The sequence below is a fragment of the Peromyscus maniculatus genome, chromosome 22 (genome assembly GCF_049852395.1).
Source record: "Peromyscus maniculatus bairdii isolate BWxNUB_F1_BW_parent chromosome 22, HU_Pman_BW_mat_3.1, whole genome shotgun sequence".
NCBI classification, from domain to species: domain Eukaryota; kingdom Metazoa; phylum Chordata; class Mammalia; order Rodentia; family Cricetidae; genus Peromyscus; species Peromyscus maniculatus.
In genome coordinates, this window is record NC_134873.1 from 10,265,803 (window position 1) to 10,280,101 (window position 14,299).

The following is a 14,299-nucleotide window of genomic DNA, read 5'->3' on the forward strand; positions in this document are numbered from 1 at the left end:
CTCTTCTCTTCTCTTCTCTTCTCTTCTCTTCTCTTCTCTTCTCTTCTCTTCTCTTCTCTTCTCTTCTCTTCTCTTCTCTCTCTCTCTCTCTCTCTCTCTCTCTCTCTCTCTCTCTCTGTCTCTGTCTCTCTCTGTCTGTCTGTCTCTGTCTCTCTCTGTCTGTCTGTCTCTCTCTCTCTGGATTTCCTTCCTCACTGTAGATTCAAGGTCTTTTCTCATCTCTTGGGGTTGAAAGCATTTTTAACTGTACCTCTGAATAAGGACTTAATTGAAACAGGTCAATTCTTGGATTTTAAAGTGTTCAGCCATGATGGTCTCTGGTAATACATGATGCTTTTATTCTTAGATGCCAGAAAAAGAGGTGGAGACCTTCTTCTTTCAGATAGAAATTGCTCAGCTCCTGCCCCTCATCTTCAGTACATCCTAGGCAGACAAGGACATTTTTGTGGGAGTTGATTTCTAATGTTTTAGATGTGAATATTCTGTTGTATTCTTAAAACTTCATAGAAGCTGGAGTAGTGTGACATGTAGTATAGGTGGTTGAGAGGAGTAATCTTATCAGTTGGTCCCACAATATTGCCTCATTTGAAAGGCAAGGGACTATTTGGAAAATGAAACAATGTGGCTTTTCATGTGTATTTACAAGCCTTGAACAAGATGGTTTTGTTGTTGTTGTTGTTTAAGGGCCTGAGAGACCCTTAAAAGTGGGCAAATAGTAATGAGTTGAAAATTGGCATCCCTAACATCAATAGCATTGCTGACATTCTAGACACATGCATTTGCATGGCCAATGATGGCCCTGTATATGACTTTGGAACCCTTGCTAAAGTCCGGCACAAAAGTGTTCATGGAGGCTATCCACTTGTATGGCCATTCATCCACACCGTTCTCAGTTTATTACCGGTTTTGGCTCGATAATTTCTGAAAACATGTTTGACTGGTGTATGCACTGGATCTTTAGAGTATGATGTGGAGGTCTGAGGGGAACTTTGACCACCAGGTTCTGTGGACTGAACCGTGATTACTATACTTGATCAGCAAGATCTTGATTTGCTTGTGCAGAGCCGTGTTGCAAGATCTTTGAACGTTTGAAACTCCTTTGGCAGGCTGTTGGATGCATCTCCATGACTGGACACTTGGATGATGGTTTCTATTCTGTCTATCTGGTGGCAGAGAAAATGTTTGTGGTCACAAGGCACAGTAATGGTGAGCAGCATGCCGGGGAGTCTGTTACTGGTGGATCCTTCAAGTTGTGCTGACCATGTGAGTTGGCTACCTACATTGTGGGGATTGGGGGAATTGTCTGGGTTAAGTAAGTCAGAAGTCTTGAGCATTTTGTTTTAAAGTGGTCTATCTTTTTTGAGTATTTTAGCTGTAGTTTTAATTCCCTTTCTCATTATTATATTATGATTCGTCTCTCTATAGGTGAGCCCATTGGACAGAATACTAAAGTGAGCCTTCGCCTAAAAGAAGACCTGAGAGAGTGCAGAGAGGAGAGGAGGGTCAAGGAAGCTATGAAGAAACACTCACCGTTCATTAAGTTCTCCCTTCACCCTCTATGTGAGTATGGGCTTGGCAGTGCTTGGGTGGGTGGTTGTGTTGGCTCCTGGCCTCTGGCCTAGCTGGGTGTTGAGTTCTCCTCAACTCATTAAACTTGGTGGTTTATTTAGAGAAGAAACAAGAGAAGGAGATCAGAGAAGATGAGGCAGAGAAAGAGAAAGATGAGGAAGCAGGAGGAAGGTAAGAATCTGGAGTACGAGCGTAAGAGTAAAGATGTGGGAGCAGATGAGGATGATGACAGAGGCAATGGTAAGAAAGGGAAAAGCAAAGAGACTAAGAAGAAACACATGAGTGGATCAGGCAGCGTTGACTAAGGCTGAGACCACTTGGACTGGAAAGGCTACTGACATCACAGGGGAGGAATATGGTAAATGCTGCCACCGTCTCCCCAATGATTGGCAAATCCATGTGGCAGTCCAAGTGCATGTTGTGTAAACTAGAAGGTGTACAGAATGTGCTGGAGGTGGTAGAGCACAACTTTCCCACTGTTTCATAGCTGAGAACTGAAAGCCATGGAACCGCATGACATGATCCTCTGGGAACGACTGAGAGTGGCCTGTGCCTGGCAGTGGTTTCACCTGCCCCTCTGGGGGGACCCCCCTCCACTCCCCGCTCTGGTGGTGGTCATCACGGCCAGGCTTCTGATTGGAGGGACACTTCTTGCTAAGAGCATTTAGGTTGACTTGGATTGGGGCTGTTTTCTCTGGAGCAGCCCATAGTTTCTACTCTGTCCCTAGGGTTTCAGGAGTATGCCATTATTCCTGTGTCAGTTGTTTGATATTGGGGACTTGAGGCAATGTTGTCCTAAAATGCATTGGTGGGTTCTCTTTCAGCACTTCTCTGTAGGAAATCACTTAGGATTCAGGGCATTGCTCTTCATTTCTTGGCAAGCTCCCCTTGACCTTTCTAAAAACAAGAAGAAGAACATCAGACTATGTGTCTGTCTTGTGTTCATCATGGGCAGCTGTGTTAAGGTGACACTTGAGTACCTCGATATCTCCTGGGTGTGATGTTCATACCAAAGGCAAAGTCTTTGTTAGCAGGCCTTCAGCATACAGCTGAGACCAACTTTAACCTAGACAACTATAGTCCTTGGCTCTTAAGACCTTCACTTACTGTGTATTTTAATCTGGTGACCCCACCAGGTCTGATCCAACTTTTTCCTGCACTGTCTGCTCTGCTTCATTATAGACTTTACCTGTAGCATCTCTGACAAATTGAGAATTGCTCCAGCAGAGCAAGATCCTGAACATCATCACCAAAATCATTGTGAAGAAGAGCATTGTGCTCCCCTCTGAGTTGGCAGAAGACAAAGAGAAGTAAGAGAAGTTCTATGAAGTGATCCCCAAGAATCTGAGGTAAGATGGGCCAGTGCTTCCTCGCATGACCACTTCGTGTTTAGGGTGTTGTTTTCCAATCACAATTGGACTTATTCTTTCCTTGCTGTTAATGCTTGAAATTGCTGAAGATTCCCCAGGCTGCATGCACCTGTGCCCCCTCCACCGCCCACCCCAGCAGCGGCCAGCAGAAGGGCTGTTCTTCCTGACTCCTCTCTGCAGCCCCTCAATGCCCTTGGAGGCCCCCTAGCCACACTGTGAGGTCCGGCAGCAGGCCAGGGTCCTGTGGGGAACCCCAGAAGTGACACCTTCCCTAGTGCCAGCCTGCTATACCGCAGACATCAGCCCTCACCATCTCAGACACAGTGATGACCATTGCCACTTAGTGGACCAAAGTTGTGAGCATCTGCGGCCCCCTAGCACCTTCTAATTAGGTTATTTTTCCCATTTTCTAACAGGGATATCTCCTTCCTTGTTTTGCTGGGTGATAGTCCCCCTAGCACCTTTGAGCTTTATTTACATTATAGGCTCTGCATGACCTGCAGCATCCTCCTAGCCTACTCAGCCAAAAATGTAGAGTTGCTTGCCTGCTTTCTGCTCTTTTAATTCACTGGAGGGATTCCCACAATGCTCTGTCCCTTTCTTTGCCATGGCCCAGTTTCTATGACACCCATTCATCTGAAGCTTCCCTGAGACACCCAAAGAATGACCCCTCTACTTCACTGTCCTCCTTCCTGCTCACCTTTCCCTTCTGTTCAGCACCCCCTGAAACTCACACCCATATATTGAAGTGTTTCAATTTTTCAAGCCATCTCACTCACACGGCACACTTCCATAGAGCTTATAAGCTCTAAGAATAGGAAGCTAAATGTCTTCTCATTCTTATTCTCATAGGATTGCACTGGCCCCAGGCTCTGGCTTCAGCACAGGGCACATTTCTTGGGCTCCACATGTAGCAGCTGTGACTCCAGATTCCAGGTAGGAAATGGTGGGTGTCCTCTCTTGGCATCAGCCAATACATAGCACATTTCTGGAGATTTTCAGGTCATCAAAGAGCAGATAAGAAAGGTGCTGAGAAAGAGAATGGAGAGAAACGGTTAGTGTGGTTAGAGATGGCAGCAGGGACCTAGGAAGATGGTAAGCAGCTCTTTTCCCACCAGAGCAGAACACCAGCAGGGAACTTAGTCAGACTAACTCCCTAGATAGTGCATGGTCTGGGCATGGCAAAACCCCAAAGCTTTAGATGAGCTCTGAAATAAATCATGCAGAATATCTGAGCTAGGAATGACCTTTGATGTGATCCAATCAACTGGCCTATTTGTTACTGTTGCACATTTGGAAGGATAAGCATAAAATGTTTTGAGTATTTTTTTTGTTTGTTCGTTTGGTTTTTGATACAAGGTCTCACTATGTAGCTCTTGCTGTCCCAGAGCTCACTATGTAGACCAGGCTGGCCTCAATTTCTCAGAGATCCTCCTTGCCTTTGCTTTCTGAGTATGGGGATTAAAGGAATGTGCCACCCCACCTGACTGAAGTTTTTTTTATGTGTAGGAAATATGAGATTGTCTCTTAACAAAAGTCCAAAACCTGGAAGTACCGGCTACATGTTTGTTTGCTGCAGACAGTTGCTGGAGTTGAGTGCAGGCCTGTGCCCAGGCACGGCTCTTTGGGTTCTCCCAGGCCTCACCATGCATTGTCTTCCACCCGGTTAGATACACTGATTCACTCCTGTCAGAGTTGATTTGGGGGTGCTTTAGGCCTGGCCAGCTGAAGAAACTGGCTGAGAGGGACAAAATGTCACAGTTGGCATGAAGCAGTCCTGTTCTACCCCAGCAGCTTTTGAGGGCTGGAGGGTGGAGGTAAGATCTCATGTAGCTAAGAAACTATCTTTGTTAGTGCCTGCCCAAGAATGCTGGGTCTAGTCAGCCTTCTTTTGGAAGCATTTCCAAACAGGTACCCTTGTATCACCCTTAAACTAAGCTTCCTGGATCAAAATGGCAACTTTAGCCTGGTGTTATCTTTTGTTCTTTGGGATAGGGCATTCAGAAATCTGTCACTAAGATCTCAAATATATAGCAAACAGGGACACACACACACATACACGCATCCTCAACAATAAAAACAAAAACTGAATAGGCTGGGAAATTTCCCTTCCCAGATAGAGGGACATTGGTAGATTTTCAAGACGCTGGCTGGGGAAGCAGGTACCTGCACAAGGGCCCTGGGGCTTTGCCCACTCCCAAAGAGAGGTGATGCCTGGTCTTCTGGTCGGAACCTGGCTACAGCTTCAAAGTAGGCTGTGAGTTAAGTTAGGAATTTGGAGAAGGGACTGGCACTTTTAGGGCAGTTGCTTTGAAGGTCTATCCTCTTGGGTGATGATGGTGATAGTGAATACCCAGCCACTTGCAGCTCCTGGTGAGGCTCAGACTGAATTTAGTCACCTCTCTTTATCCTTTGAGATGCGTGTGAGTTTGTGGAGGTGCTGAGGGCTCGGCATCTGTGGATGTTTGAATAATGATGGCCCCCACTGGCTCATATATTATAATGCTTAGCTATCATGGAGTAACACTACTTGGAAGGATTAGGAGGTGTGGCCTTGCTGCAACAGGTATCTTCCTGGGGTGGGCTTTGAGGTTTCAGAAGCCCATGCCATCCATGCCCAATGGCTTCTTCTTTCTGCTGCCAGCTTTTGGGGTCAGGAAAGTTGCTGAAGCCAGGCATGTATTAGATGTGAAGCAGCCATTGTATGAAACTGTGATGATGAATTGGATTGACTTGGAAATTCCAAGATGTTAGAGATGCCAGAGTGGTGGGATTCTTGTAGTCAGAGTTTTTCTGTCTGAGCAGCCACTTCCCAAATAACCAACACAGAGTTGTTGTTGTTGTTGTTTTTTAATATATATTTTTTTCATTTTATACACCAACCACATTTCCCCCTCTCTCCCCTTCTCTTATTCCCCCAACTCTCCCCCACCATTCTGCAGAGAGTGTAAAGCCTCCCATGGAGAGTCAACAAAGTCTGGCATGTTGAGTTGAGGCAGGACCGAGCCCCTCTGCACTGTATCAAGGCTGAGCAAGGTTTCCCTCTATAGGGAATGAGCTCCAAAAAGCCAGTTCATGCACTAGGGGTAAATCCTGGTCTCAATGCCAGGGGCCCCTCAAACTGCACAAGCCACACAACTGTCACCCACATTCAGAGGGCCTAGTTCGGTCCCATGCAGGTTCCCCAGCTGTCATTCCAGAGTCTGTGGGCTCCCACTACCTTAGGTCAGCCGTCTCTGTGGGTTTCCCCATCAGTCTTGACTTCCTTGCTCATGTAATTCCTCCTCCTTCTTTTCAATTGGACTCCAGGGGATTGGCCCAGTGCTTGGCTGTGGATCTCTGCATCTGCTTCCATCAGTTACTGGATGAAGATTCTATGATGACAATTAGGGTAGTCACCCATCTGATTACAGTGGAAGGCCAGTTCAGGCACCCTCTCCACTATTGCTTGGAGTCCTAGCTGGTGTCATCCTTGTGGATTCCTGGGAATTTCCCTAACACCAGGTTTCTCTCTAACCCCATAATGGCTCCCTCTTTTAAGATATCTCTTTCCTTGCTGTTCTACTCTGTCCCTCTCCCAACTCAACTATCCCATTCCCTCATGTTCTTATCTCCCACCCCATGCTCCCAGTTTACCGAAGAGATTTTATCTATTTCCCCATCCTAGAGCGATCCATGAATGTCCCTCTTAGGGTCCTCCTTGTTATCTAGCTTCTCTTGGATTGTGGATTGTAGCCTGGTTATCCTTTGCCTTACTTCCAATGTCCACTTATGATTGAATACATACCGCAACACAGAATCTTAATATTTATAATAAATGCCGGGCCAATAGCTCAGGCTTGTTACTAGAGAAGTCTTACATTTAAATTATTGCATATTTCCAATGTATGTTTTGCCACTTGGCAGTACCTTCTTGCAACACAGCAGTATCCTAATCTGCTCCCTCAACATCTGGCTGGTGACTTCAGACTCCCATGACTCCTGAGACTCTGCCCTTCCCCTTCCCATAATTCTGTTTGGCTCTGCTGCCTAACTTTATCCTGTTCAGCTTTTGGCCAGTCATATTCTTTATTAAACCAATCAAAGTTATACATATTCACAGTGTTCAGAAGGATTATTCCACAGGATACCTGCCAGGGAAGGTTGCAAACTGTATGTGGAACTGGCCCAAGAGAAAGAAGTGTGTTGAAGTCAACAAAGCTGAAGTTTCTAGAGTTCTGAAGACTTGTTTGACATCAGACATGGAGATGCAGTTTGGAGTCAGCCCAGCTGTTTTATAGTCTTGCCTTTGTTCAGAATTTCCTCACTCTGCTGTCCCTCACCATGTTTCCTTATCTCATTTTTGGAATGAGAATGTATATTTTGTGCCATGGCATGCTGGAAGGTTGGGATCTGCTACTTGATTTTGATATTACAGGATGTCACACTTAAGAGACTGCTATGAGACTCAGAAGAGACCAGATTGTGGATGTTTGGGCCAGTGTTGAGTGTGGTAGACTTTAAAGACATTTGAAGTTGGACTGAACTTTTTTGCATTATGATATGGCTACAAGCCTATGAGGCCAGGGAGTGCAGTGTGGTGGTTTGAATGAGTATGGCTCCCATAGGCTCATATATTTGAATGCATAGTCATTAGGGAGTAACACAGCTTAGAAGGATTAGGAGGTATGGCCTTTTGGAGGAAGCATGTCACTGGGGGTGGGCTCAAAGTTTTCAGAAGCTAAGCCAGGCCCAGTGGCTCTCTCTCTTCCTACATCCTGAGTAGTAAGGGCACATCAGATCCAAGGATCTGGATGTAGAACTCTCAACTATATCTCCTGTACCATATCTACCTGTGTTCTACAGTGTGAAAAGAGACTAATCCTCTGAAACTGTAAGCAAGTCCCTATTCAGTGCTTTCCTTTATAAGAGTTGCTGTTATCATAGTGTCTCTTCACAGCAATAAAACACTGATTAAAACATCACCCCCATGTAGGCAGCCAGTAGTGAGCCTGGGGATTGGTTTTCTGCCTCTAGTCTTCCCAGGTCAAGGATTCATTGAGAGAGGAGGAGACATGTGTGGAGTCGGCGCACTTTCCCTTGCATCGTCCTTCTCTCCTTTTCCTTGGTCTATAGAGGATGGGTCCAGGGCTGTGGGCAGCTGCTGTGTGAGGGTCCAGAGACTGGGGCCACAGCAGGCTTGGATTGAAGCACAGGGAGCAGATTAGCTCTGTGCATGTGTTGCACTGGCTGTTGATGCCTCCCGTGGTCCCTTACTGCCTTGGTCACGCCAGTGGCCCCAGCCCAGGTCTCAGGGCCCAATCAGATCGTATTCTCGTGTATGCCACGTGCCTTTCCACTTTGGGGGCCTGCCTAGCAGAAGTAGCACCCCATTCTGAGAGCCCTTACTAACCAGCTATGCTGACATGGGAAGCAGACATGAAACATGAGAGGTCTGGGGCATCAGACAGGTGTGAGGCAGGTTTGAGTAGCTGAATGGTCCCCGTTCCTGTGTTCCCACTTGTCCCACCTGGGGACCAAAGAAGTTGAGACCATTCACTGCCTGACTGCTGTCTACACAGGCTGAGAGTTGTCTTTCTTTGTCACTGTTGCTGCCATTTAAGTAATGTCTGTCCCAATCAGCAACTGCAACTCTGCTACCAAAGTGGTTCTCCTCACGGGCTGCAGCCCAAGGGGATTCTGTTCCCTCGGGCAATGACTCTTTAGGGCTTTGAAAGGAACTTATTTAAATCTCTGTCCCTCTAAAGAACTCAGTATTCAAAGGTGGAGGTGGAATTCTACAGATCTGAGAGGCTGAATAGCAAGGAGCCCAACTACCATCCTTGACTGCATCTCCCGAAAAGCCAGGAGTCCTTCTACCAGACCCCACTTAAAAGCCCCTCTCCACCTGACTCCTCCCTACTGCTTCCTGTCAGCTAGTTGCTGACTCAGCCTCATGACTGCAGGCTAATTTTATTTAATCAAACCAATGGAACACATCTTTGTATTGTTAGGCAAATGTTCCAGAGCTTAAACACAAGTAACTCACCTTAAAATAATATACTATAACAGGGAGTCTCTAGTTACAGGTCTTGACTCATTCCTACATTTACTGTTTGGCCCATTCAGTCACTCAGCCTTCCCCTTCCATTTTATTTCCTTCAGTAATTTATTGCATTCATTCATCCCTTCTTTTTGTTCTGTGTATTCATTCATCCAATTGTTTAAAACATTTATTTATTGGGTTTCTGCACAAGGTGGCATAGTAATGCAGGTTATTTTGGAGATTCCTGTACAGTACTGAGAGGTGTCTTCAAGTGAATGCCAGGTTTCTGAGACTTGTCCCTGTCTCTAGAGAAGAGGTAAAGGGCAAGCAGACAGTGGTGACTTGGGAGTTAGGTTCACCATAGTAGGGTGTAGCTAGAGAGCTTTCTCTCCAGCTCCCTCCATGCCTCAGCAGTCCGACAGCCCACTTATAAAATAATCACTCAGATGCTTATATTACTTATAAACTGTATGGGCATGGCAGGCTTCTTGCTAACTGTATTTATATCTTAAATTAACCCATTTCTACTAATCTGTAAGTTGCCACATGGCTTGTGGCTTACCAGTATCTTTACATGTTGCTTGTCATGGCAGTGGCTGGCAGTGTCTCTCTGCCTCAGCCTTGCACTTCCCCGAATTCTCTTCTCTGCTTGTCCCGCCTATACTTACTGCCTGGCTACTGGCCAATCAGTGTTTTATTTATTAACCAATCAGAGCAACACATTTGACATACAGAATATCCCACAGCAGTAGGGAATGGAAGGGACATGGGCAACAGTTCCCCCCAACTCCTGCCAATTCTGCAACTGGACTCCTGACTTCTTCCTAGGCTTGGGCATAGAATGTTATATGATTTCCAATGACACCTGTGAGCCACACCAAGGACCCAGTAGCACCAGCCCCAGTAGCCTAGGGCAGGCCTTGCTCCTTCCTCCTAGGAGGCCTCATCCTGGCTGGGTCTAGCTGTGAGCCTCTAGTGTCTTACTCTCCTGGTCCCAGAATCTTCTTCCTAAGTTCTAGTTCTAATTGATTTTGTGGCTGTTTTGTGCTTGAAGTTAGCCTCTGGCAGAAGTCATAGAGACCTAGCCATGCCCCTACCATATGTAGATCCCCCCATATCCATGCCTACCATAGTTACAGCTGACATAACAAGAGCCATTTGCAGCCTTCCATGTTTACAGAAATACCCATAGCCTTGGTCTGATTGCTCTTAGTTTCTATTTTTGGTTTTGTCTTTTGTTTTGAGAGAGTCTCCTGTTGTTGCTCTGACCAAAATGAAGACATATAAAGACATATACCCTGATATACTTTTTAAGGCAAATGTGGAGAACAATTACATCATAAGCTTAGAGTTGACTGTTTTCATTTAATTTCCTCTGCATTGTTTTAATATGTATAATATTTTATATATAAGTTACATATACATGTATATATACATGCATATGTATATATGTATTGTTTTTTGTGATATGGAGATTAAGTCTTAGGCATTACAGATAACAGCCAAGCACTCTATCACTAAGCTCCACCCCCAACGCACTTCTTATTTTTCATTTTGAGACAGAGTCTAAGTTGTCCATGTTGGTCTTGAACTTACTCTGTAGCCTAGGCAGGCCTTGAACTTTGAGTTTCCTATATTAGCCTCCCCAGTAGCTGGGATTACAAGGCTACACTAACAGTCCTGGCTATAAAGATATTTTTGGCAGAAACATATTTACTAGGCACAGCTGGGTCTGGTAGCACAGGCCCTTAATCCTAGCTACTAGGAGGCCAAGGGAGGAGGGAAACCAGAACAGGAGCTACACTGTTAGTAAGTCTTCATATTTTACAAGAATATGTTTCTGTTTCCCAAACTAATGTACCCAGCAAAACTGCACTGTCCTTGTAACCTCATGATGTATGACCACCCTTTGCCTTGCTGAACTCCTTTGCCTTGCTGAACTCATGACCTGATGATGTATGACTGCTCTTTGCCTTACAAAATATTTTCAATTTTGTGATCTATACTCCTGATGATCTACCCCATAATGTATGACTTCCACATGATAATGCTTTCATGCTTACTTTCTTTGTATTTTTTCCAATAACCAATTATCTTGCCCCTATAAACACACTTACAACTGTTTTCCATTAACATAATTTTTCCCCATAAAAGGTACCCCCAAAAAAACAGTAACGGGCTGCTCTCTCAAATCCCAACTTAGGTTAAGACTGTTTGGGTGAGGTGGCCAGTCCCAGTGTACCTCTAAAATAAGGCTTGCTTTAATTGGACAGTCATGGATTTGATGTTTCTCCTCATATATTCAGGTTTAGCATCAGAAGGTTGAAAATTTAAGATCTGCCTGGGCAACTTAGTAAGATTCTGTCTCTATTTTTTTTTTCAAAATACAACAATAAGAAGTAAGTTGAGGATATATAGAGCTTAGTCTTCAAACAAATGGGTAACTTCCATGAAGCCATGGTATCAAATCCTAGTGCTGGTAAAATAAGAATAAGATAAACAAACAGAGGATTTATCTAAAGAGATTCTAGTTCCATGTGTTTTCAAACATCTATTTTGAGAGCTGGGCTCTGTAGTTCAGTTGGTAGAGTATCTGCCAGGTATTCTGGAGGCCCTGGGTTTGATCCTCCATAAACTGGCATGGTGGTACATACCTGTAACCCCAGCACTTAGGAGTCAGAGGCAGGAGGATAAGAAGTTCAAGGTTGTCCTTGGCTACATAGTGAGTACAAGGCAGTCTTGTCTTTTTCCCATCTTTTTATATTATGTATCTTTTTACTTTTTTCTGGTTTCTAAAATTTCTTTTCAACCATATAGTTTTCAAAACAAAGGCTTATTTATTACCTTTTGATTAAACCCATTCCCCAATATTCTATTCTAGTTTATGCCTTTGGAAATGAGATCATTTTCTTAATTTATTTTTCATAGAATCTTTCATCAGTGCTTGAGAACAAATTATGGGTGTTGCTTTCAATCTTACAATTTAACTGAAATGTATTAGTCCTGTCAGATTTTTAGTATAGATTTTATGATTTTTCTAGCTTAAAGAGCATGTTATCAGTAAAAAAAACAAAAACAAAAACAAAGAACACTTATTTCCTTACTTGTATGGCCTTTTAAAAATATTTTTCCAGTTTCATGCATGTGTTGTGTTCATATTCACCCACTTATCCTCTCCTGTCCCCGCCCACTCCCTTCTTCACAACAAGACCCCCCCCCACTTGCATGTCTTTTTTTTAATGTAGGTCTTTTTTAATCTAGGTAGCCCCACAACTGTGTTCACGATTACAATTGACAGGTCATATCCAGAAGACAGTGTTCCACAGCTCCCCTCACTACTCACTACTCTCTGGCTCTTACATCTTTCTGCATTATTTGGGCTTCAGAGGAGAGGATGATATAGATATCCTAATTAGGGCTGAAAACTCATCATTCACTTATTCTGAGCAAGTGTACTATTTATGAATCTCTCATTAACTGTTGCCTTGTGTAAAACAAAGCTTCTCTGACCCAGGGTTAGAGTAACATTAGTCATTGGGTATAAATATGTACATTTAGAAGGCATTTGGGCTATGTGTCAATTTAATTACTTAATGAAACATCACTAGTAAATTCTTCCCTTACCTAGGATATCAGTGCCTGTGATATTCTCAGCTACAAGCTTGAGATCAGATCACAATACCAGGCATGTACCTGCATATAACCAGCCCCATATTGGTTACAGTCATGTCACTTTTATCAATGGGCACACCATGACTGAGACTGCTAGAGTAGAATGCAGGGTCCACAGATAGGAAAGGCATTGATAAATTTTCTCCACAGCAGCTTGTTTAGCACCTCTGGCAATATAGATATTGTCCAACAGAGATGAAACTTTCAGCTCAATTGCAGCTTGATTTATGTCCTGTGTTCAAAGTTATTGTGTCTTCACCTTAGAGTCTAGAAGTCTCCTATTTCATTTTCTTGTCTAATTGATTTCATTAGGACTTCTAGTACTGTTATAAATTATTATGGCAGAGGTATACATGTTTGCCTTATTCTTGGCCTCACAGGAAAAGCTTTGAAGTTTTCATTATTGGGTATGATGAAAACAATAGGTTTATCACACATGATATTTATTGTCTAGATAACTTCCTTCTATACCTAAATGGTTAAGTGTTTACATTTTAAAAGACTGCTTAAATTTTAGCCAAATGTGAGTAAAGAGATGGCTAGTCAAAGGGTATACAATGTAACCTACAGGGATTGTGATAGGTATGAGTGAGTTCTTTAATTTGATTGTCATTACTGTTCCTCCTAATCGTCTCTCTAAATGAAATCACAACATTTACCTTGTACTTATAATATTGTCAAATGTGCCAAGCCCCAACCCTGGAACTTTCATGATGCCCAGGATTGCCACTCTGGGAAGAACTGCCCTCCCAGTCAGGATTTCTCCACCTCTTGGAACCACCTATCCCCTTTGGGACTACCACCTTAGGAGGATGATGTTGGTCTATGAGTCACCATTGCTGACACTGTGAACATACAGCGAACATCAGGGAATTCTTATTCAGAATCCCTGGTGCAATGCACTGCTTCAGATGTAGTTACAGTAACAAACCCATTTCACTAACCATTCTTAGAATAATTTGCCTCTTATTATTTTTACAACAAATAGTAAGACTGGGGATTCCAGCTGCCATGGTCACCTGGCAGCTTTTCTGAAACACCACTGAATTCAGTGCCTGACCACACTTTGTTATCCATTCCCAGGAGTATTATCTGGTCTTTGAGGAGTGGTGGTGACCTAATTTTTCCTCTAAAATACTTTATGTACAAAAAATGTCCAATGCTAGTCCAATTCCATGTACTTCAGCAGGAAAACCTTTTAATTGGGAAAAAAGAATGAAAAATTATATCTCAGGAGGCTTTGACACTATAGGCTTTTTGTGCTACAAATAATTATTCCATCACTTAAAATAGTTTACATTAAGCTAGGTAAATATTGTAAGTGCAAGCTCTGTTTGTGTGTGTGTTCACTGGCCATGATGGGAAGCATTACCTTCATTGTTTTGGATTGAGTACACAATGCCTCTGCAGGTGGCCAATAATGGCACCATTGAAACTCAATGGTCCATCTGCCTCCAGTGTTGAGTAAACACTCAGCTTGCTCATAGATTTTATCTGATGCTCTCAGTTCACTTCTTCAGAAGTGAAGATTCCTCACTGGTTCTTCTGGATACAGAATACTTTTTCTCCTCCCAATTTTTTTTGTGGGTTTTTTTTTTTTGTTGTTTGTTTGTTTGTTTTTTTGAGATGGGGTTTCTTGGTATAGCCCTGGCTGTTGGAGAAT

At 43.6% G+C, this 14,299-nt stretch overlaps 1 long non-coding RNA gene across 3 annotated transcripts in view; it reads left to right on the forward strand.

Annotated features, from left to right (window-relative positions):
• LOC107399971 (uncharacterized) overlaps positions 1 to 14,299 on the forward strand; it is a 30,493-nt gene that overhangs the window by 1,585 nt on the left and 14,609 nt on the right. For 2 of the 3 annotated variants that reach the window (XR_006066995.2, XR_013047463.1), the window contains exons 2-5: positions 1,107 to 1,263; positions 1,426 to 1,560; positions 2,752 to 2,918; positions 3,792 to 3,875. This is a non-coding gene — a long non-coding RNA (uncharacterized LOC107399971). Of the gene's footprint in view, positions 1 to 1,106; positions 1,264 to 1,425; positions 1,561 to 2,751; positions 2,919 to 3,791; positions 3,886 to 14,299 lie in introns of all 3 variants that reach the window. The other variant, XR_013047464.1, reaches the window with a different exon arrangement.